Here is a 25,121-nt window from a genome sequence, read left to right as displayed (position 1 = left end):
TCGATTTATGCCTTTTGGGCATATACAGCGTGTTTGGTGCATCAAATTCATGAAATACGACGAAAATATATATGGGACATATATAGCGTGTTTGGTACATCAAATACATGAAGTCGGGCGAAAATATATATGGGAGCTATATCCAAATCTGAATTTCGATATATGTTGGTACATTTATTTATAGGCCAAATACCGTCACACATTCCAAATTTCATCGAAATTGGACATACATATATAACGTGTTTGTTGCATCATATACATGAAATAGGACGAAAATTTATATGCTGTAATTTTCAAAAGTTATTTAATACCACATTTTTTGAATAAAATTCCAAATTTGATGTTTATTTTGGAACGACGCAAAGGTTTACTATTGCATTCATGTCCGATTACTGCATAGACGAGTCAAGTAACTTTATTATTATTTATTATATCCATACTTTGCACAACATGAAATTTCTACCAGACTTATATGAGGTTCCAATATGGACTCAATAAGTCCATTCCTTCAGGTACCTCCCACACAAAATTTCGAAAAAGTTCAGTTTAGGGCCTGTTCAAGAATCGCGTTGATTTTTGTTGTAGCAAATTGCATCCGCTGCCCCCCCATATAACGGTATAATCTTCATCAGGGGCAAGTCCATACTTCCGGAGAAAATAGCCTGAAAGGTACAAAAAAGACCTATGACCCCGTGTGTAGTGGTTGGAACGCAAGATAACTCTCGAACGGATCTACCAATTCGGTCCACAATTTGGTCTTTGTAATATTTTGTGCAAACTTAGTTTAAGTTCGAAGATAAGTCATATCGTTTCACTCCTTCAGGTACCTCCCACACAAAATTTTGGATAAATTTACTTTAAGACCTGCTCTCGAATCACTTTGATTTTTGTTGAAGCAACTTGCATTCGCTGTCTCAATAACGGCAGTAAAAGTTTTTTCAGGGGCAAGTTCATACTTCTTGAGAAAAGAGCCCGAAAGTTGTAAAAACCCCTATGGCACCATATGTAGTGCCTGGAAGGCTCGAACCGAATATATTACCAAATATAGCTATATTATGTTTTTCGCAGGCTGGTGTGATAAAAAAGCCCCATCTATCGATATCCCGCAAATTTTTGAGCTTTAATCCTATCCATACTTTTGTCGGTGCATACGGCCAACATTTTGAAAACCCCCCTAAATACATGTTTTTTTTTGGGAAAAAAAGTAATTCTATCCACACAGGCTGAGGGTAAATCTCTGTCGCAAAGCCGACTGATACTTTTTTACTTGTTGGTGTATATTTTATTTCTTGGAGGGCATATACCGGCAAAGTAGCCTACATACGGAAAAAGAACTACTGACCTTTCCCCCTGATGCAAATTGAAATAACGTGTCTGCTAAATAACGGGCCTCCTATTATATAAAGGGTTTTGTGTAGAGAAGCACATTTTCCCATTGCCAGTTTATGCATTATTACAAATTACATGGTGCCTTAGCGTATTAATTGTCCAATTGGATTTTTATACATACATTGCAGCATTGGTCGGGTCGCTGTGCCACCTTTTTAAATAAATAGTAAATACCCAATGGGTAAATACGCAATGGGTAAATTGGGTAAATACCGGGTAAATACCCATTTGTAGGTATTTATTTGGGTATTTACTATATTGGTTCGTCAATACACCTTCTCACACCCAATTCCAGGGTTTAGGTAGTAAAATAGTTTCAAAATAGAGAGGTTAAGAATACTCTAAACATATTGGGTAAAAACTCTTTAACTGCAGAACCACTTGACATAGGCTGACAAAATTTGGCTCTTTCTTATATCAACTGAATTTCTAATATCGAAAATGGGGTCTCTGGGTTCATGTTTTGATATAGCCCCCATATAACACTGTGCAACATTTTTAAGGTAATCTTGTGCAAACAATTTGCTATGAGGATTTTTCGAAAGTACAGACCCAAAAGAAAAAAACCCTAGTTGGGTTTTGTTGTGTCAGATCCAGCTAGGATTTTATGGCCCCATCTAAACATGGTTAAATATTAACTTTTTAAAGCAATTCTGGGCTATATCTCTGAAACCTACGTGAATTTTCATCTGACCTCTGAAGCAAATTTTTAGATAAAGGCAAGAATAAAATATTAGCAGAAATAATGAACTCGAAAAGCTATTTTTATTGCCTCGGATTTTATAAAATATCAAAATTTCCATAATTTGTATACATTTCGCACCATATCTCCAAAATCGTTAATTTTTTCTTAATGTTTTCTTTTGGAAAAATATTTGAAATGTAATACACAACTCTTCGAAACATGTCATTGTTATAAAATGCCTCTATGCCGTTGTTTTCAGTACATTTTTCAACGACGATTTAATCAAAATGTTAATAATGTAATGAAATCCGAAATGCGAGAATAAACTGTTGGTGTGAACTGTGTTTGAAATACGTGTTGTAAGAGATATGATGCAAAATACCGCTGAAACAAAATTTTTGAGTTTCAGAGTGTTCTAAAGAATTGTTGAGAACTTTATTTGGAAGATTTTTGCAAAAGGTTACTTGGTTCAACTCCCAATAGTTTAGACCAGAATTTCAGCAATTATGTAAAATTTTCTTTATTTTATAGATTTTGGTGCCCTAGATGGACTTTTTCTTACGTGGTTTTTTTTTAAAAGATAAGTTCTACTTGTTTAGGGCTACAATATTGCTAAAGACAGCAAGGCCAAATTCCTATTCATTTCTGAGATAAAGGCCTGATAAATGCAAAAAAGTGTAGATTTTGCCCGGTTTAGATGAGACCATTAAATCCGAACTGGATCTGCATGTGTTGCATAGTGTAATGTTAATTGGCTGTTATAACGGTACATATATTAGGAGTTTTTTTTTGCAAATTTGTAGAATTTTTTTGCTTATTTGTATGTTGCCAAGTAATATGGAAAAAATGTAAATATTAACAAAATTAAATTTTTTTATTTTTTATATTGTCAAAAAATCTTTGAACATTAAAATGAGATTTTTTCTACTTAGAGCATTTAGAGCGGAAACACTATCGGACATTTTTAATCTTATATTATTACATACTCCGAGGTAACTACTCAAAAAATTTCGTATGCCTTTTTGCCCTTTTTCATGTTACCACCAATTTTATAAATCCATTTTTATATGAAAATACATAATTGATAGTAGTGTATTTTGGTGGGGGCTATATCAAAACGCGAACATAAGTGCATACTTTTTAGTGTGTAGGTGTTGTGTTAATTAAAAACCAGAAACTCAGATTTACAGTTATTTCTGTTGGAAAATGTTGGAAAAACCTACTTTATTTTGGAAATCGGAAGATACCTTTATATGGGCATTATATTAAAACGTGGATCTACGTCGAACAGTTTTGGAGGTTTTGTGTGTACTTAGAACCCGAAGTACCAAAGTACAGTCAATGTGGTTGGAAAATGTGACGAATATCTTCAAGATACCTAAAATCTGTAATTACATATACATACATATCTACATACATACGTTGTTGTTTTGTTTTTCTTATATTTTGTCATAAATTATTTGAGCAGATCATTCAAATTCTTATGAATATTTAAAAATATATATATCGTTTCTATGTATGTAAATATTTGCAGACATAATAAAAATGCCAAACGAAAGAGGTTGGTTGTCTTGTCCATCCGGTTCATATCCCAAGAATTCATCCGCCAACATCACAGACGTAAACACCAACACATATCAAGCGAGTGGCAGACAACATCCTCCGCATGGCAGCAGTAATGACCATCAATGAGAAGACAAACGACTGATTGGGAAGTTAGATGATGGAAGTTAGTCTTGACCATGGCAGCAGCTCAAATGCGACATTTGTTTTTCTTTGTAGTTGCTGTCAACAGGCTGTGTCCAAAAACACTTGTTGTTGTTTTCATTGTTGCTTGTAATGGTGGGGTGTTGCAAAAAGCGAGACTAAAAAGTCGCTTAGTAGCCACTCAACATAGTTTATGTCAACAAAACTTCATTCGGTTAGTTGCTGTTGACCGTTGATAGTTGCCGCTTTCTGATGTTGGAGTTGATTCGTCGTTTTTTTGATGTCATCGGGATTTGTTTGCTATGCATTTACTTAATGTCCGAATGTCGCAACGTCTTTTTTATCGAGCGCATACTGACTGACTGCACGCAGCATGCAAATATACGCATTAAACCTAAATGCGATTGCAGTTAGCTGTTGTTGGTCGGTTGGTTGGTCTTATCATCTGCGCCATCATCATTTCCATGGTTATTTTATAATGTGGGTATTTTCATTCCATTCACTTGCCAGACGAGATAGCTCCTAATGCTCTGCTTTCGCTCCATTGCAGTTCAGAAATCCTCGAACTTGAACTTGACGACTGAAGCTGTTGCTGCTGTTGTCATCAGTGGTGGTTGAATCTGGTTGACAGTTTGGCTGGCTACTATGTTTTATGTAACTGCGTTCTGAAATGCAAAGAAGCAGCAAATTTCTCGTCCAATGTTGTTGTCTCAATATTCATATTAACATTTCATTTCATATATTTTAACTGCGTCCACATACTTACATATGAATATTACAAAGTAATGCTATTGCCATCTGCAGCCACCATTGTTTGTCTGATTTCTAAGTTTCTTTTTCTATGATTTTCTTTTTAATGTGGGGGGAGGAATTGATTTATTTGCAGTTTTGCAAAGTGGCAGCCTTATTTTTTAGCTAAATTTATATAAAGTGAGGATAACTTTAAAGCATTTTAACCCAGTGCCGTCGGGAACCACTGATTTGCCTACGAGTCACACCTCGTCGTCATCAAGCGATCGTGAGTAAACATCTCCCACATATGTATGTACATATGTATGCGGGAATATGAGACAGGGAAGCATAGCGAAATCGTCGAACAACGTATGGCAACGAAAATTAAAAAAAAAACGACCAGGCGCGACTTTACAAAGAACAGCAGAATGTCCCAAAGGATGTCAACAATACTCCCTCAACTTCCTCAGAAGAGGTGAAGAGGATAATATCACCTGAGGCACAGAACACCGCTAACCCTTCTAAGAAGAAAAAGAGCTTCTCTCCTCCGAATGCCTAGAGTAAACCTCGTCAAGTCGAACGTGGAGGAGACCGTCCAGAGTGTCCTTTAAAAGAGAATCTTCTGGTATAACCGAGGACTCAGAAAAAAAGTCTGACACCTTCCAGATGGGGAAGATGACCGCGGAGACAGGAGCTTAGCCACCATATACTTATGCCAAGGTAGCCAAAAAGCACTGTAAGGACGAGCAATCCCACGGCGCACAGTGTTGCCGCATTGGACAAAAGTCAAGAAATGTGATGTTAACTTTTATATATGTTTACGTTTCTTTTTTTACAGTAAACACATCAGATATTTGCATCCATAACGAAGTTATAGCTCTTTAAATATGAAAAAGATTTCCCAGGAAACATAAAGCGATAATCATATGAAAATTAGACGACCACTAAAATAATTATTTATGAAAATTTTGTTGATAATATTAAAAGTTTTGGATGGGGATTTGCTGGGTGGGCTATAAATATAAAATGTTACTACAATAACACTATGCAACACTAGAAATGCAAACAACTTCTAGTATGCATTTTTTGAAAGTACATATTTAGAGTATAAAAACCCTAGTAGGGTTTTGTGCTGTCAGATCCAGATCGGATTTTATGGCCTAATCTAAACGGGGCTAAATCTACACTTTTTTGCATTTATCAGGCCTCTATCTCAGAAACGAATAGGAATTTGGCCTTGCTGTCTTTAGCAATATTGTAGCCCTAAACTAGTAGAAATTATCTTTTGAAATAACCACATAAGAAAAACTCCATCTAAGGCATCAAAATCTATAAAATATAGAAAATTTTACATAATAGCTGAAATTCTGGTCAGTGTCGGCAAAACTATTGGGAGTTGGACCAAGTAACTTTTTGCAAAAATCTTCCTAATAAAGTTCTCAACAATTCTTTAGAGTATTCTGAAACTCAAAAATGCTTACTTCATGTTGTTTCAGCGGTATTTTGTATTATATCTTTTACAACACGTATTTCAAACACAATTCACACCAACAGTTTATTCTCGCATTTCGGATTTCAACACATTATTTCATTATCATTATTTCTACAAATATTTTATTCTTGTCCTTATCTACAAATTTGCTTCAGAGGTCAGAAGAAGATTCACATTGGTTTCAGAGATATAGCCCCGAATTTCTTTAAAAACTCAATATTTAACCATGTTTAGATGGGGCCATAAAATCCGAGCTGGATCTGACACAACAAAACCCAACTAGGGTTTCTTGTCGTTTGGGTCTGTACTTTCAAAAAATCCTCAGATCGAATTGTTTGCACGAGATCGCATTAAAAATGTTGCACAGTGTAAGTTGACTTCAACTGGACATGTGCAAAGTACTGTTATCAAGAATTAAAAATTTAAATTTGATAAAAAAATATAAATTCTTAATATTTCGTAGAGTAGAGATCTTTTGATTGCCACCTATTGTCACCTTGGCTCTTGATTTCCAATAATTGGACATCTCTTCCTAAACGAAATGTGTAAACACATTCTGCCCATCCCTGCAACCTTCTGAGATATATCGGTTCAGATTTGGATATATCTTTTCCAGATTTTGCTACAACTCGTTCAATTTTGATCGAATAGCTTTCAAATTTAATATGTGTTATTTTCATAGGCCTCTGATATTGAGAGCTATATCCAAATCTAAACAGATTTTTGTAAAAATCGGTGAAACTGAAAAAGGGACTAAGAAAACATCCCATGTTAGCAAAATTGGTGAAAGATATGTATCGAGGCTACATTCAAATCTGTACCGATTTTTGCGAAATCAAATCAAAATCTGAAAAACTGAACAAGGTCCTGAGGAAACATACTATGTTAAATTTGAAGGCCATTCGATTAAAATTGACCGAATTATTACAAAGTATTTTTTGATATGTTTTGATTGAATTTCGAATTACAAATAAAATGATTCGTATTACAAATGGAATAATTCGAATTTCAAATAGAATAATTCGAATTACAAATAGAATAATTCGAATTACAAATGGAATAATTCGAATTACAAATGGAATAATTCGAATTTCAAATAGAATAATTCGAATTTCAAATAGAATAATTCGAATAAGAAATGGAATAATTCGAATTACAAGTGAAACATTTCTAAGAACAAATGGAATTTTCGTATTACAAATGAAATGTTACGAATTACAACTAAAATGTTCCGAATTACATCTGAAAAAGGTGTATTCATTAGCACATTAAGCAAATCTACCTCGGCAGTCCCACATTTTACTGTTGTTTTACGAATACATGTGAATACAAACGTAATCCTATGAAATCAGAGAACCCTAGACTGAAATAAAAAATATTGTCTTTTTTTAAATGAAATCACTGATTTCTCTGTTGATTTTAAACCATTGGAAGGTAAGTTTTTAATACTAGAAGCATTAAGGAAATATAAAGAACCTAATCTTCTTGTCCTTACGCGAAACATAATTAAAATAAATGGGAAACAGTCAAAAATTAAAAATTCTCTCGGTTAAGGACAAGATTTTTATGTGCATAATAATCCCATAAAAACATCTGAAGATAGGATCACCCGTTTTCGAGCTGCAGGGGGCACCGCTTGCAAAAACGCCATTTCGAACGCGTTTGAAGTTTTTTTTTTTTTTCAGTTTACATGAAAAAACATAATTTTATTATAAACTTAGATGAAGTCATCTATTTCTGGTCCATACAGGAGTTCTTCTGCACACGATGTAGCTTATGAGATGGAAATTTAGTTTTGCCTTCGCAACATTCTTCTCTCACGAATAATAACAAGTAAAAAAGCGTTAAGTTCGGCCGGGCCGAACTTTTCATACCCTCCACCATAAAATATTCTGAACTAAAATGGAATAATTAGTTTTCATTCCTGTCCCCAACTTTAAGTGGGTACGTTAAAATATCAGATCATTTACATAAAATGCTTCATTCGGGAGGCCCTTTTTTATGGTGCCTATATCTAACAATGTACAGGGACGTACGCAGGGGGGGCACAGGGGGCCTGGGCCCCCCCCCAAATGGTTTGGTCGAACAAAATTTGTTAAGCTGCTGTAACTAGTTATTATATTTTTTTCTCATAAAAATGTTTGTATGTTTGCAGACTTCAAATTAAAGCTTATATTTTCTTAAGTTTATGAACAGAAAATGTACATCATTAACAAGTTTTGTAAGAAAATATTTTAAAAATTTTTGTGAGAAATTTTTGAGAGAAACTTCCAATGAAATCTGAATTTGTTCTTCATGTCATATCATTCCACTATCAAATGCGAATCCTTAATGAATGTACTCCAAGTTTATGTCATTTTCGAACTATATAGAGCTCTCGAGGCTTAAAACTCATCCTGTAACAACAAAAATAACGAGTTCAGTATTGTAGGAATGGAAGTATATGAAAAAATGTCTATTGGATACAATGTATGAAGGGTCGGTCCTTCGTGGACTACATCTTGAAAACCAATTAGAAATTTGTTTTACTGCCATCGCCAAAATTTTGCTATTCTATTTTAGACAAATTTGCTGCTAAACAGTATGAGAAAATAATGAAGACAAATGAATTTTTGTGCGTCACTTGATTTGTTTGCTTATCATCACCGAAGTATAATTGTAGCCTCAGACTTTAAGGTTACGAGATTATATACACTAGGATACGATACAAATATGTAGGTCTCATCAAAATAATGATTTTAGACTCCACATAAATATGTTTGGACAAAATCCGTTTCAGACATGATGGAAGTACTTACCACCGTCCATTCGTCTGTATCCCTGTTTGTCTGGCAGGTTGGAACTCATGATAACTCTCGAACGGATCAACCGATTTGGTCCAAGTTATGGATCTCGTAATGTTTTGTCCAAATTAAATTTAAGTCATATCGGTACCTCCGCCATAAAAGTTCACAATTTTCACTAAAATGGTCGAAGGGACTAACCGAATCGGTCCAAAATCGAACCTAATATGGAATATCTTGGTCCCCTCGCAAAATTACTTCCAAAAGAACATCAAGTTCCAAGAGAATATGTTTGGACAACATCTTCAGGTCACTCATACAAGTCTAACATAACCTCAGTTTAAAGACTGTTTGAGGATCCTTTGGACATTTTGTAGTCTTGTTTACAGTGATATCCTCTTTTTCATGGAAAAGTTCATGCTTCCTGACAAAGCTCTAAATGCTACGGTAACCAACTAAAATAGTTTATGGGCGCGGTAACTATCGAGAGGAGCGTCTCCTAAAATAAGATCCATTTCTAAAATTATTTAGCTTATTATAACCGAATAATTAAATGGGTTCAATAAGGATCGATTGTTATTTGTCAAAACTATATAGAACTAAGTTCATCAAAGTGTTTTTCAAAGTGTCGAGTCCAATTAAAAAAAATTATAATGCTTCTTCTTTAACATTATAATAAAAGTAAACAAGTGAGCAAAGGATATAGTCGGGACGGGGCCGACCATGTGATACCCTACACCACTACCCCTGTGCATAAGCTTTTCATTGGTAAACATTTCTTTTAGGGAATATAAAGCGACTACCACCAAAAATAATATGCCTCTTTGTCTCTGGGACCCCCATAAGCAACCAAAATTTCGTGACCATCCGATCAAAATTACGACCTGTAGCTTGATTGCAAAAAATGGAAGAATTGGATGCATTACCGACTATTGTGGTATCTCCCTTGTTTGACCACCTTCGCCAACCTGCTTTACACCAATGTAAAGGTAATATTTTCTTCTTCCATTGACAGGCTTTGTCGTTGGAAGAAGCCAATATATTCACAAAGAATAAAACTTTGAATTTGTCTCCAAATAAGTTTTTCCCCATTCCGACCCCTAAATATTATCCGGCTATCACCAAAATCAATAGGCTTCTTCCTATGTGGGACCCGCATCAACTCCCAAAAAATTCGTGACGATCCGATTAAAATTGCGACCTGTAGCGTGATTACAAACAAAACGAAAAATGGGATGCATTACCGACTATTGCGATATCTCTGTTGTTTGAGCAGCTACGACAACCTACTTTACATCGTTGTAAAGGTGATATTTTCTACTTTCCTTGCCAGGTTTTGCTTTTGATATACCTCTTAAAGAAACAGAGATATTGGCTTTGAAATAAAACGTAGACCTTTTCTCCAAATAAGTTTTTGCTCATTCCGACCCTTGAATATTATCCGACCATCATTAAAATCAGTAGGCTTCTTCCTCTGTGGGACCCCCATTAACCCCTAAACTTTCGTGACGATCCGATCAAAATTGCGACCTGTGGCGTGATTACAAAAAAAATCGGAAATGGGATGCATTATCGACTATTGCCATATCTCTGCTATTTGACCACCTATGACAACCTAATTTACATCGTTGTAAAGGTGATATTTTCTACTTTCCTTGCCAGGTTTTGCTTTTGATATACCTCTTAAGAAACAGAGATATTGGCTTTGAAATAAAACGTAGACCTTTTCTCCAAATAAGTTTTTGCCCATTCCGACCCTTGAATATTATCCGACCATCATTAAAATCAGTAGGCTTCTTCCTCTGAGGGACCCCCATTAACCCCTAAACTTTCGTGACGATCCGATCAATATTGCGACCTGTAGCGTGATTTCCAAAAAAATAGAAAAATGGGATGTATTACCGACTATTGCGATATCTCCGTTATTTGGTTACCTACGCCGACCTAGTTTGCATCATTGTAAAGACGGGATCTTCTACTTTGCTTTTGGAAAATTTTCAACCAAAACTGTGATATTTGTCAATATAATTAAAATCGCAAAAATGAAAATTGGGGTTTTATTTGCTACTATTGCGATATCTTCGTTGGTTGATCACCTACGAACACCTAATTTACATCATTAGAAAGGTGATATTTTTTGCTTTCATTGTCAGGTTTTGCTTTTGGTATACCCCATATAGAAGCTGAGATATTGGCTTTGGAAAAAAACGTTGTCTTTTTATCCACCTAAGTTTTTTTGCCCTTTCCGACCCCTAAATATTATCCGACCATCACCAAAATCAATAGGCTTCTTCCCCTCCGGGACCCCCATCAACATCCAAAATATCGTGACGATCCGATCAAAATTGCGGCCTGTAGCGTGATTACAAGGTTTAGATGGACAGACGGACAGACGGACAGACGGACGGACGGACGGACGGACTGACGGACGGACACACATAGCCAGATCGACTCAGCTCTTCGAGACATTCATTTTGATATATACATATAAGTATGGGTCTACGACCATTATTTCGATGCGTTACAAACTTTTTGGCCAAAACCAACTTATAATACCCTCCCCACATAGTGGTGTAGGGTATAAAAATAATCCTGAATCAGACTCTATCTCTTCCGGTAAATAACACTGTGCAACATTTTTAATGTAATCTTGTGCAAACAATTTGAAGTGAGGATTTTTTGAAAGTACAGACCCAAAATACAAAAGCCCTAGTTGAGTTTTGTTGAGTCAGATCCAGCTTGGATTTTATGGCCCCCTCTAAACATTGCTAATTATCGACTTTTTAAAGCAACTCGGGGCTATATCTCTGAAACCAATGCAAATCTTCTTCTGACCTCTGAAGCAAATTTGTAGAAAAGGGTCAGAATAAAATATTTGGACAAATATTGAACTGGAAAAACTACATTTATTACCTCAAATTTTATAATATATCTAAAAATTCCATAATTGGTATAGATTTCGCACCATATCTCCAAAACTGTTAAATTTTTCTTAATGTTTTCATTTGGAAACATATCAACGACAACGGCAGCCGATATTCTTAAAAATTAGGCTAAGATCATCGAAATAGTAAAAATCTTGCTATAGCAAAGACAACCGCAATTCTTTGTGGTTGTAAAATTCTGCGATAAACTATAACGTGAGCCCGTATGATTAAAAACTTCAATATACTGAAAACGGGGCTTAAATTTTACATGGCTACATTACCGAACCGGACCACGTTCGTCTATTTTCAATTCTAAATATCCTACTCTGTAAATTTTAAAATTGTATCCAAAATATTATGAATTCTTTCTATTGAATTTATATACTTTGTACCAATATCTCATATAAAATTCGAAGAATCGAATTTTTTTTGGCTCATTTTAAAGTACATGTACAATAGAATATGTGCCAAAATTTTCAGTCCATCGCACTATAGGTAATTTGCCCTGTTTTTGAGACAAAAATTAATAACAGCGGAATAAAAAGATTTTTTATTTTTTTAAATTATTTATGTGTAAAAGTGAGATAAAACAACGATTTTTACAGACAAATTCGGATATAAGGAACAACAGTTATAAGCAACTACGTATATAACGAACAAAGCGATTTTTTCTAATGCCATTTTCATTAGTTTTCTTATACACAACAAACTGATGAAAACGATCACGGTAGTAAGTAACACAAATTTTGCCCCCGCGAGTAGATTTTCCAACGAATTGTTACTACAGTTTTGTATATTTTTTTAATATACGTTAATAAAGACGAGTTTAGTACTCCCTTAAACCGTATCAATGATTAATATGTAATAAAGAGATAAAATAAAGCTTACTACTGCCTCACCGTTTATAGATGAAATTGTAAACAACAATATTATTTACATTTATTGTTTATTTCCTCAAACCAAACTTCCACAATTTTAAGACTTTTTATTGAGAAGTAACCTAATAAAATCTCATAAATATCAAAAAACGGGCAAAATCGGGGTTTGAAACCTAGTAATACCAATGCAGAAGACTTTCAGTAATGTGTTCTAGGTGGCAAAATCACGGCCAAACACGGCCAATTTAGTATAAGTCTATATGAAGTGAGTTTAAGAAAAATAAAATATTTATTTCTGACTTTTTGTGTTTTTGGTCGCTATCCAAAATGTTTAAGCTATATTATATATTAAATAAATTCCTCTCGCAATTGCCAATCTATTCCATTTTACATATATTTATATTTGGTTTATTTTTCCGCGGTTTTAAATACATTGAAATATGCCTTTCAATATATATTATTTTATTTCTTCTTCGAAATTCTCACTTTGACTGCAATTAAAACCGCGATAATGACGCTATTTTGAAAAATATCATTCATATTAATAAATTTTGACATGTTCTTTTTTCAATGCCAACTAAAAAATAATTATTATTTGAAGTTGCAAAATCGACTTTTTGCCTCAAAAACTGGGCAAATTACCTATAGTGCATCGGACAAAAATTTACCGAGATATTAGCTATCGAAGGGAAACATTTATTGTGTTCTGTATGTAGCAAAGAATCTAAAAACGTCTTTTCCTCGAAATGACACTTTTGAAAGCGGTGCCAACTGTAGTACGGAAACGGATTCTCCGGTCTTCATAAATCATGTGCTTACCGAGAGAGTCTTTAAAAAACTGCTGACGGAGTCCGAAAAATATCATTTTTATACCCTCCACCATATGGAGGGTATAATTAAATTTGTCATTCCGTTTGTAACACATCGAAATATTCGTCGGAGACCCTATAAAGTATATATATTATTGATCAGCATAAAATTCTATGTCGATTTGACCATGTCCGTCTGTCCGTCCGTCCGTCCGTCCGTCAGTCCGTCTGTCTGTCTGTTGAAATCAAGATACAGCTCGCAATTTTAAAGATAGAGAGTCAAAATTTGGTACAGAGATTTTTATTACTTGCAGGATGGTTGGTATTGAAAATGGGATATATCGGTCCACGTTTTGATATAGCCCCCATAGAACGGTACCTCCCGATTTTCGGAATTTTTGAGGTTTTAGCTTCATTATCCTACCAAAATAGCTGAAATTTGGTACGTAGTCTTCTTTAGGGGTATAAAACTTTCCCCCAGAGTTTTTTCGGTATCGGTCCACACCTTCATATAGCCCCCATAGAACGGTACCTCCCGATTTTCGGTATTTTGAAGGTTTTAGCTTCATTATCCTACCAAAATGGCTGAAATTTGGTACGTTGTCTTCCTTAGGGGTATAAAACTTTCCCTTAGAATTTTGTTGGTATCGGTCCACACCTTCATATAGCCCCCATAGAACGGTACCTCCCGATTTTCGGTATTTTTAAGGTTTTAGTTTCATTATCCTACCAAAATGGCTGAAATTTGGTACGTAGTCTTCTTTAGGGGTATAAAACATTCCCCCAGAATTTTGTTGGTATCGGTCCACACCTTCATATAGCCCCCATAGAACGGTACCTCCCGATTTTCGGTATTTTTGAGGTTTTAGCTTCATTATCCTACCAAAATGGCTGAAATTTGGTACGTAGTCTTCTTTAGGGGTATACAACTTTCCCCCAGAATTTTGTTGGTATCGGTCCACACCTTCATATAGCCCTCATAGAACGGTACCTACCGATTTTCGGTATTTTGAAGGTTTTAGCTTCATTATCCTACCAAAATGGCTAAAATTTGTACGTAGTCTTCTTTAGGGGTATAAAACTTTCCCTTAGCTTTCCTAAAACTGGCTGAAATTTGATACGTAGTCTTCTTTAGGCGTATAAAACTTTCCCCCAGAATTTTGTCGGTATCGGTCTACACCTTCATATAGTCCCCATAGAACGGTACCTCCCGATTTTCGGTATTTTGAAGGTTTTAGCTTCATTATCACACCGAAATGGCTGAAATTTGGTATTTAGACTTCGTTGTGGGTACTCAAACTCCCCTTTAAATTTGTCGGTATAGGTCCACGCCTTCATATAGCCCCCATGGAAAGGTACCTCCCGATTTTTCATATTTTGAAAGTTGTGTCTGTTCGTCAGAAATATGTCTGTACAGGTCCACGCATTCATATTGCCCCATTTCTGACTAACATTCGTCGGTATAGGTCCACGTTTCGATATAGCCCCCATAGAACCGTACCTCCCGATTTTCGTAATACTGAAGATTGCGACGTCAATATCCAACCGAAATGGCTGAAATTCGTTATTTCGTCTTCCAAGAGTTATAAAATATTCCAGAAGAGTATTAGAAGCGTACTTCTTGATTTTCGGTATTTTTTAAGTTTTAGTCACATTCTCTTACCGATATATAGGAAATTTGGTATTAAGTCTTCTTTGAGCCTAAAAACTTTCCGTCAGAAATTTGTCGGTATAGATCGACATTTTGAAATAGCCCATATAGAATGGTGCCTCACATTGTTTTACCGAAATTGCTGAATTTTAGTATTAAGTCTTCTTCATACACGAAAGGAAACTAATTATTCCATTTTACTTCAATACAACTTGTGGTGGAGGGTATAACAAGTTCGGCCCGGCCGAACTTAACACCGTTTTTACTTGTTTACAGTGTGTTTTTTTTAAATCGAAATTTTGATTTTAACTGTTCAAAATTTTTAAAATTTGATTTTTTAATTCCGTTTCGATAATGGACAAGATTATTAGGTTCGTAATGATCCCACAAAAATATATGCTGATCGGTTTATTCTTTTTTAAACAACAGTGGGTACCCCAAACTGCTTTAGTAAAACAGTGCTTTATAGTCGGGCATTTGTCAGAAAGATTATTCAAAAGAAAAAATAGATTTCTTATAAGAAATGCATGAAAATGGCTTCTCTGATACTTATAAGTGGCCATAACCCCTTAAAATAGCTTTACGTAACGCTGCACAACATTTGAATTTTTCATGATTTTTGGTCAAGTTGGGCCCCCCCGAAATGAAATCCTGCGTACGTCCCTGACAATGTATGTTGATAATTTTTGGTGGGCTAGAAATTGGGAGGTACCGTTATATAGGGGTTATAATAAAACATGGACCTATGTTGACAGTTTTTGATGGGTGCCTTTAATGTCAAATAACTCCTAATTCGGTTAAAAATTGTAGCTAGAATCCTCAAAATACCAAAAATCGGTACATAACGTAGGAGCTTCAAATGTCATTAACAGCTAGGTCGGAGGTATGTGGCCTATACGAAAATCTGAACGTAAATGAACAATTTTTGTTGCAGAATTTTTGTTGGCTTTTAAATTTCAAATTACAGAATGTTCGTCCAAAAATAAAGCTAAGGTACGGAAAATCGGGAGGTTTGTTTTGGGGCTATACCAAAATATGGACCTACGTTCGGTTAAACATTTTAAGTAAAATCCTCAAAGTACCGAATCGGGAAGAATCGTTATACTGGGGCTATGTTGAAAATTGTTGATGCAGATGTGTGGTGACCACTACAACCTTCAAATGTCAAATTACAGTTAGTTCGGTTAAAAATTGTAGTTAAATTGCCAATTACTGAAAATTGGAAGGTACCGTTATATGGGAGCTATATCCGAACATGGACCTATGTTGACAATTTTTTATGGAGAGGTGTTGTGACCACTAAGAACTTCAAATGTCCAATTACTGCTAGTTCGGTTTAATATTGTAGATAAAATCATCAAATTACTGAAAATCGGGAGGTACCTTTATATGGGAGCTTTATAAATACATCGACCTTTCTTGAAAATTTTTGGTGGAGAGGTGTGGTGACCACTAAGAATTTCAAATGTCAAATGTTCAAATTACAGATTATTCGGTTAAAACTTGTAGGTAAAATTCTCAAAATACCGAAAATCCGTTATATGGGGATACCGAAATCCGTTATACCGAGGTACCGTTATATGGGGCTATACCAAAACATGGACCTACGTTCATAATTATTTCGAATATAAGTTTTTTGGTCACTAAGAACCCTAAATATCAAATTATAGCTAATTCGGTCTAGAAATGTGAATTTGAACGTCAAAATACCTGAAATATGGCGGTAACGTTATATGGGGGCTATTCCAAAACATGGACCTGGACATAGGTTATATAAGTTAATTGACATTTAAGAACCCTAAACGTCAATTTATAGCTAAATCGGTCTGAAAATGTAACTAAAAACGTCAAAATGCCATAAATCGGGGGTACCGTTATATGGGGGCTATACCAAAACGTGGACCGATATAGCCCATCATCGAACTTGACCTGCCTGCAAACAAAAGACGCGTTTTCCCAAAATTTCAGCGTTCTCTCTCCATTTTTGTGGATGCTAGAGTGATTACCACAGACGGACGGACGGACGGAAATGCACAGATGGACACAGAATTTTACCCTGATCAAGAATATATATACTTTATAGGGTCGCAAATGAGTATTTCAATGCGTTACAAACGGAAAAACAAACTTAATATACCCTCCATACTATGGTGGAGGGTATAAAAAAACCAGGGTTTCGGAGTCGGAGTCGGAGTCTACGAGTCGGAGTCGAGCAATTTTGCTGGAGTCGGAGTCGGAGTCTGAGTCGAAAGAAATAACTCGACTCCGACTCCGGACAAAATTTTTCCACGTTATAGAAATATAACATTAAATTTGGAACAAGAACATTTTTTTTAATTATTATTTTTAGGAGGGTTGGCGTTTTTTTGTTTGGGATGACGACTTCTATTTTGTTTTTCAAAATAGTCAGGCTTAATCCCATAGTCGTTGTTTTAATATTTTATTAAAACAACTTTAATTTATTAGTGGAAAAAAATGGCGTTGTTTACCAAGGGGTAAGGCAGGGAATACTATAGTTTCAGATCTCGCCACAGATCTTCATCAGTTCCCTTATTTCTTGTTTTTCAACAAGAAACTTTTTATACCCAAGTGTCAATTGCTAGCTCAAATAGATACGTGCGCAAAGAAACACTCTGATCGAGAATTTCTTTGGCACTACCTAAACTTTAGCAACTTCACTTGTAAACAAAACCAAATTTTTCCCACTGCTATGCGTTCGTCGATTCTCGACGAAAAAGCACATAACTAATTTGTTGGTATTGCATACTACAGCAATAAACAACAATTTTTTCCCACTAATAAATTAAAGTTGTTTTAATAAAATATTAAAACAACGACTATGGGATTAAGCCTGACTATTTTGAAAAACAAAATTATTATTTTTTTAAAAGGAAGGTATAAGAAAACATATATGCAAACGGTATATTATACTAAGTTAAAGGAAAATTCACAAGATATTTACTATCCTCTGAAGTGTAGTCTATTCATCCCTATTTTGTTGATCTAATTGATTTTTTAAATTTTTGCAAACAAAAGTAAAGTTCTATGACAATCGAATTAAGATTGAACCTTTAACTTCTTTCGTCAGAAGTCTTAATGGTATTCTCACAAAGTTCTATTTGTATTCTCATCTTGTTTTTATGAGAAGTTATCCTTGTCTTCTATTAAAGACATTGTGGTGTCTATGGGAAATCTTACTGAATACCCTGTGACACAAAATGGAAGTCGAGATCTGGGGGTGGAAAAATTCCTTTTCGGGATGAAAACCCGAATTGAAAACCCCAAAGGATCACATAGCTGAAATTTCTGAGTTATGACATCAATCACCCCCATCAATCATTGAGGAAATAGCTTTTATCTCTGTTTCGAAATATTGTTTCATCATTGTTAGATGTCAATTTTTTAGTTAAATAGAATGAGGAACCTTTCTGTCGAATATGCTGTCCTTCTACCTCAGTTCCTTCGATGTCCTTTTTGTTCTTGAACTCAAAAAGTAAAAAAAAAAATGAAATTTTTGACAAAAACGTTCCATCGAAAATTATATGTAGGTTTCCCATATCCAAGAAATCAATATTGTCACGTTTTAATTGTCCTTTATCCGTTTTACCCATTACTTTCTCAAAAAATGGTATGTTTATGTATTTCGGTAAAGTTCGCATAATCTATTAACTATATATGACATTCGGAGGGTTACGCTTCTGAATCTGGGCATCATAAATTCGTTGTTGGTCAACGATAGATTCATCCCGCCATAACTCAGATGTCTGACAAACGGCGAATATTTCTTCTAGGATTCATTATATACTCAATGAGGGCTTTAGATGTAGACATTCAAATAACCGGATTCGTCCGCCAGGAACAGATATAGTTCATGTGTATCCGAGTTTTCTACACAATCAATAGCTTATACGAAATTCAATAAAATACATAATCATATAGTTTTTCATGAAAAAAGGATCGGGTAAAAGTGATAAAGGACAATGAAAATATGACTTGTCCTAGTGGACCGACCATACATAAAATTTTCCTAGCAACATTTTTGTAGAATAATTTCATGCACGAAATCTTAGTGTGCTAATTTTTCAGTTCCAGAAGACATCCATCTGCCTACGTGCTGGGTGGTGTCCACAATTTATCTCAAATATTTCAATAAAATTATACACTCCACACCAAAGTTCAAAATGTGAGCGCTGAACTTTAGTTTAAGGGGTGATCCCTACTTATAAATTTCAGAAAAAAGTAGAAAGTATAAATAGCATAGAATACGTGGTCAAATTTTTAAGTCGATCGGAACAATATTGCCTTAGTATGAGAGTTGGATTGGAACAATTTATTTTATTTTGTATGCAGCATATAAACTGCCACAAAAATATATGACAATTGGTTTATTAGTTTTCGAGCTGGAGTTGGCACCGCAAAACGCTTTAATAAAAGCTGGGTTTCGTAGACTGTCTCAAAACTTCGTAATATTTTTCTCTTTCAGATGGAGAAAAAAATCTGCCGAAAAGTTACGTAGTGTTCTCGGAAAAAAAATTATAAAAAATTGCTTTTATTGCTTTACAACTGGGGTTCTCCTTTTAGGGCTAAGCCCACTAAAATGTTGGTTTACATCCAGTTTGAAACCTGGTCATGAATTGCTTATAATTTTTGTTGCATGTACGCAGTCCTTATGATTTGTATTGCCCCTTCATTTTCACATATTTTGAAAGATTTAAGATTTTCTCACGCGGAAGAATTCCGTCCAGAATATACTCGTCCAAAAAAAGGAAAACCGATAGAAACTTTCGTAAGATTCGGCCGAAACGATATTCATATGATCGAATGTATTCGAACGAATGTCCTTTCTAATGAATATGTAAGGAAAAACTAACACATAAGCCTATATAGGCCAAAATGTAGGAAAAAGTTAAAAAATTTTGCACATTTTATTCATTTTTAGTGGTATAGGAATTCACTCTCGGAGTCGACCCGGAGTCGGAGTCGGAGCCGGAGTCGTGAAAAAAAATTCGTCTGGAGTCGGAGTCGAGCCAAAAATACCTCGACTCCGAAACCCTGAAAAAAATAATAATTTTTTATACCTACAACCTTTAGGTTAACGAGGGTATATAAACTCTGATACGACCAAAAATGTGCCTCATCGAAATAACTTTATAGACCCCAAGTATATTTGGGGAAATTTCGTTTCAGAAAATTTGGAGTCAATTTAGCCATGTTCGTTCGTCTGTCTGTTTGGCTGGTTCGCACGATAACTCTCGAACGGAAAAACTGATTCGAACCAAATCTTGGGTTTCGTAATATTTTGCCCAAACTTAGTTTACGTTCGAAGATGGGTTATATCGGTCCACTTCTTCCGGTACCTCCCCCACAATTTTTTTTAGGGGGAAGGTCTATACTTCCTGAGATAATTGCCTAAAAGCTGCAAACCCGGACGTCACCAACTATAATGGAAAATCCGCAAGATAACTCTCGCACATCGTATTACCTCATCTATACATGTATCAGGTTGGAATATGTACTATATCGGTACCGTCCTTAGGGTACCTCCGACACAAAATTTGGGAAAAGTGTATTTTGAGAACTAGTATTTGAATTTGTTGCAGAAGGTTGTTTTCACGGCCCCTATTACAACGGTACTATTTGTACACCCTCAGCATTTACGCTAACGAGGGTATATACACTTTCATACGGGCAAAATGTGCCTCATCGAAATAATGGTGTTAGACCCCAAGTATGTTTGGACGAAATGTGTTTCAGACAATTTGGAGTCGATTTAGCAATGTCCGTCTGTCTGTCTGGCTGGTGCGCACGATAACTCTCGAACGGATGAACCGATTTGGTCCAACAACAGCAACAACAGACGCATAGGTACATAAAAAATTCCAAATACAAGAAATACTGCAACAGTTTTAGAAAGAAAAACAAATAAAATCTATTAATTATAAAATATAGAAATATCGTTAGTTGTGAAATAAAACACATTGCAAAAAAATGGAATTTACTTGCGAACATGTTCGTCCGATCATTTTTCACAACGTTCGACGTGGATAATCAAGGCAAGAGTGCATCGATTAAATTTAGCCTTAGTATGTCGATAAAGGACCTTCCTATAGCACTATAAAAAATTGGTTTAATGAAATCAGTAATGGCCGAAACTTGCCAAAAAACTAAGGTCGTGATGGTGGTCCAAAAACTGCCGTTGTGCAATTAAGCCGTGCGTGAACGGATAATGCGGTATCGCCTTGTCGTATACCGTAAGATAGAGGCATCTTTGGGCATTTATTCGGTGCAAGACATTTTGAAAAAATACGATCGCGGTGCTTCAGAAGGTGGATCCAGGTGACGAATCATGGATCTATGCGTATTAGCCCTACAAATAGTAACAATCATCAGAAGATGCTGTAAAAGCGTTCAAAAAACATATTTTTGAGGTGTCTTAATCGGAGTGGAAAAAGTGTTTCAACAATTGGTTTGAGCGCATAAATAGTGTATAAATCATTCTGGAGACTACTTAAGAAAACAATAAAACTATTCGCGTTTTCATTGTTAGGCCAGAAACTTTTCTAGTTCCCTTCGTATTAGTTTCAAGTGCTCCATCAAAAAAATACGGACATAGATCCACGTTGTGGCATAGTCCTCATATAATGGCATCGTCCGATATCAGGTATTTTCAAGTTCATTCAAGCTGTTAGGTTGTACTTTCGTAACAGAAAGAAAAATAAATTTTTATACCCTTCCCCCATAAAAAAATTTTTCGTTCCGTTTGTAACACATCGTATTGTTCGTCGTATATATACATATTCTTGATCATCATAAAATTCTAAGTCGAAATAGCCATGTCCGTGTGTCCGTACGTCCGTCCGTCTGTTTGCTGAAATCAACGTACGTACATCTCGCAATTTTTACGGTGGAGCTTTATAATTTGGTATAGAGTTTCTATTACTCCTAGGCTGTTTGGTATTGAGAATGGGCTATGGGTTTTAATATAGCCCCCACAGAACCTTACCTCCCGATTTTCGGTATTTTGAAGGTTTCAAAGTCATTATCAGGCTGAAATTTATGAAATTTGGCACTTTGTCTTCGATGAGGATATAAAACTTTCCAGAAGATAATTATTAGTATAGGTCAACGTTTTCATATAGCCTTAGAAGTGTACCTCGCCATTTTCGGTATGTTAAAGGTTGTGGACCCAACATCCAACCAAGATGGCTGAAAATTGATTTTGGTCTCTGTTGGGAGTATAGTTTTTATCGGTATAGAACGGAACTTGTCGATTTTCGCTATTTTGACGGTTATGGTCTCAATATCCTATCGAAATGGGTGAAAATTTGTTTAGTCTTCGTTGGGGTGATTTGTTATTCACTCTTCGTTGCGAATATACAACTTTTCGCCATAAATTTATCGGTATAGGTCCACGTTTTCATATAGCCCGTATAGAACGGAACCTACCTATTCTCGCTATTTTTAAGGTTGTGGCCCCAATATCCTATCGTAATCGCTGAAAATTTATTTAATATTCGTTGGGGTATACAACCACCAGAAATTTGTCCCTGTAGGTTTACGTACTCATATAATTCCCGTTGATGGTACCTCCCGATTTTCCGTATTTTCAAGGTTTCAGCGTCAAACAGAAATGGATGAAATTTGGTACTTACATCAGCGTCGAATGATTCACGAGCAATACTGTTTACTGACTTCGACATAGTTAAATGTATTGATCTACAACAATTGCGTTATCTTGGCCATCTTTCAAGTATAAACGATGATGGCCTCTCTAAAAAGGAATAAGCACATAATAGTCCATTTAACCTATGCTGGATTTAGCAAATCCAGTCGATTTAAGTTGTCATTTTCATACAATATATGTCAAATAAGTGTCTATTCTAACAGGCGTTTAAGCCAGAAGGCGCTAAACGATGGAAAGAACGTGTGAAAGGCATCGAAGACTGTGCCCCAAACTGGAAATATATTGCAAGATATCAAGGAAGGTGGAAATCTAACTTTAGTTTGGCTTGGGACATATGTATGTTATATGCTCAAGCAGATCCACCTAATTAAGTAAAGCCGCGGCAATGAAGAAATTACTTTAGTGAATATAAATTGCATATTTATGCATACCTGCGGATCTTTTCATATCCCCCACAATAAGATTATATGTATAATTGTATTTGTCATTTCGTTTGCAACACATCAAAATATTCCGAAGAACCTCCTTCGAACCTCCGACCAACCTCCTACCAACCTCATCCAAACCTCCGGAAACACAAACGGTCAAAAAATAAATAAATGTTTCCTACTCGATTATACTCGTACTCGCAACTACGTTTCACTCGCGAGTAAAATCGAGCAAATCGGAAATATTCTTCGCGTGTGACGAGCAAAATTATACATTTACGCGATTTATTTTTTCTATTCCCGCTCGAATTCGAGCTAGTTTCACTTACGAGTAGAATTCGAGCAATTATTTCTGAGAAATTTCTCGGTATAGGTCCACGTTTTCATATAGCCCGTATAGAACGGAACCTGTCGATTTTCGTTATTTTGAAGGTTGTGGCCGCAATATCCAAACGAAATGGCTTAAATTTGGCATTTAGTCTTCGTTGGGATATAAAACTTTCTACCTGAAATTTGTCGGTATACGTCCAGGTTTTTATACAGCCCCCATAGGATGGCATCTCCCGATTTTCGATCTTTTGAAGGTTGTTGCTTAATATCCCACCGAAACGTCTGAAATTTGGCATTTAGTCTTCGTTGGGTGTATAAAACTTGCTAGCTTTCCATATAACCTCCATAATACGGTACACCCCATTTTCCATATTTTAAAAGTTTTAACTACAGTGTTCAGTTTGAAAGTTTTAGCTACACTGTTCAACAGGAATAACTGAGATTTGGGGTACAAGGGATGTTTGCAAAAACGAGACAGTATATGTCCACATTTTGGTATAGTCCCATATAAGTGTAGCCCCCGATTTATGATTTTTGAAGATTTTAGTTACATTTTCCAAAGATTGTTTGGAATTTTGTGTTCCAGAAAATAGAAAACATACTCGCAAAAAATATCCATATATAATATATATCAGGAAAAATGTCTAAAATTGTCTTTTCCATTTCAAAAAAATCAAAAAAAAATTTTGATACTACATCATTGATTTTTGGTACATAGATTAAGAAAAAAATCTGCATTCCAAATCTGTTTTCGTTACTAACATTGATCGTTGCGCGCAAAAGATATGACCGTTTTAATTATGATAATTAGAAAAAATTCTAAAAAAATCGCAGCTTAATATAGTTAGCTGTTATATCCTATTATCGTTAACTGAATTCGTAACCTTTGCGATGATGCAAAAAATAATCGCAAAGTCTCAATGGATTCGCGAAAAATCAAATTTGTTAAATAATTTCACGTATTTACAAACATATTTTTGAAACAATAGCGCTCATACTTACGAAAAATATATAAAAAATTATAACAGCATCCAGACATTTTGAGGAATAAAATGAAACCTAAGTTGTGAAGGTTGCAGCTATAGTATTCATGTTATTTGCAAAAATACGAAGAAAATATTAGGAAAAAATTAAAATCATATTATTCTAATTTTATTTTTTTTATGGTTTTATAGGAAAAGTTGGAGAAAAAATTTTTGAGTTCTTCGGCATTTTCGTGAAAATTTCACGCAATAATGATGATATTCCGTTGTAACAAAATTTTCGCTTATAGTTTTCCTATTGGATAATATTATTAGAACCTTATTTAAATCACAAGGAATTCCAATTGTGGCATAACGTTAAAATAATGTTATATTGAATATTATAACATTTGAGACGCATAGAAACCGCGTTTTTATGAAAATGACATGATGCGCATCCGATTTTCCAACAAAGCGAATCAATCCCTCTTATTTGATGTACAGTTTGTCAAATTCTATTTGGCGGCCACGATGTAGCATCTGCTGCATATTAGGGTGCAAAATACTGTATAATGGTCATAATTTCCGCGAAGTTCATTTACATTTTATGCGCATCCGATTTCAATAATCACCATTAAAAAATACATCATTCTATGCCGTTTCA

The sequence above is a fragment of the Musca autumnalis genome, unplaced genomic scaffold, assembly GCF_047663935.1.
Source record: "Musca autumnalis isolate F117 unplaced genomic scaffold, ASM4766393v1 scaffold_4, whole genome shotgun sequence".
Lineage (NCBI taxonomy): Eukaryota > Metazoa > Arthropoda > Insecta > Diptera > Muscidae > Musca > Musca autumnalis.
Note: the sequence above shows the minus strand (reverse complement) of the source record.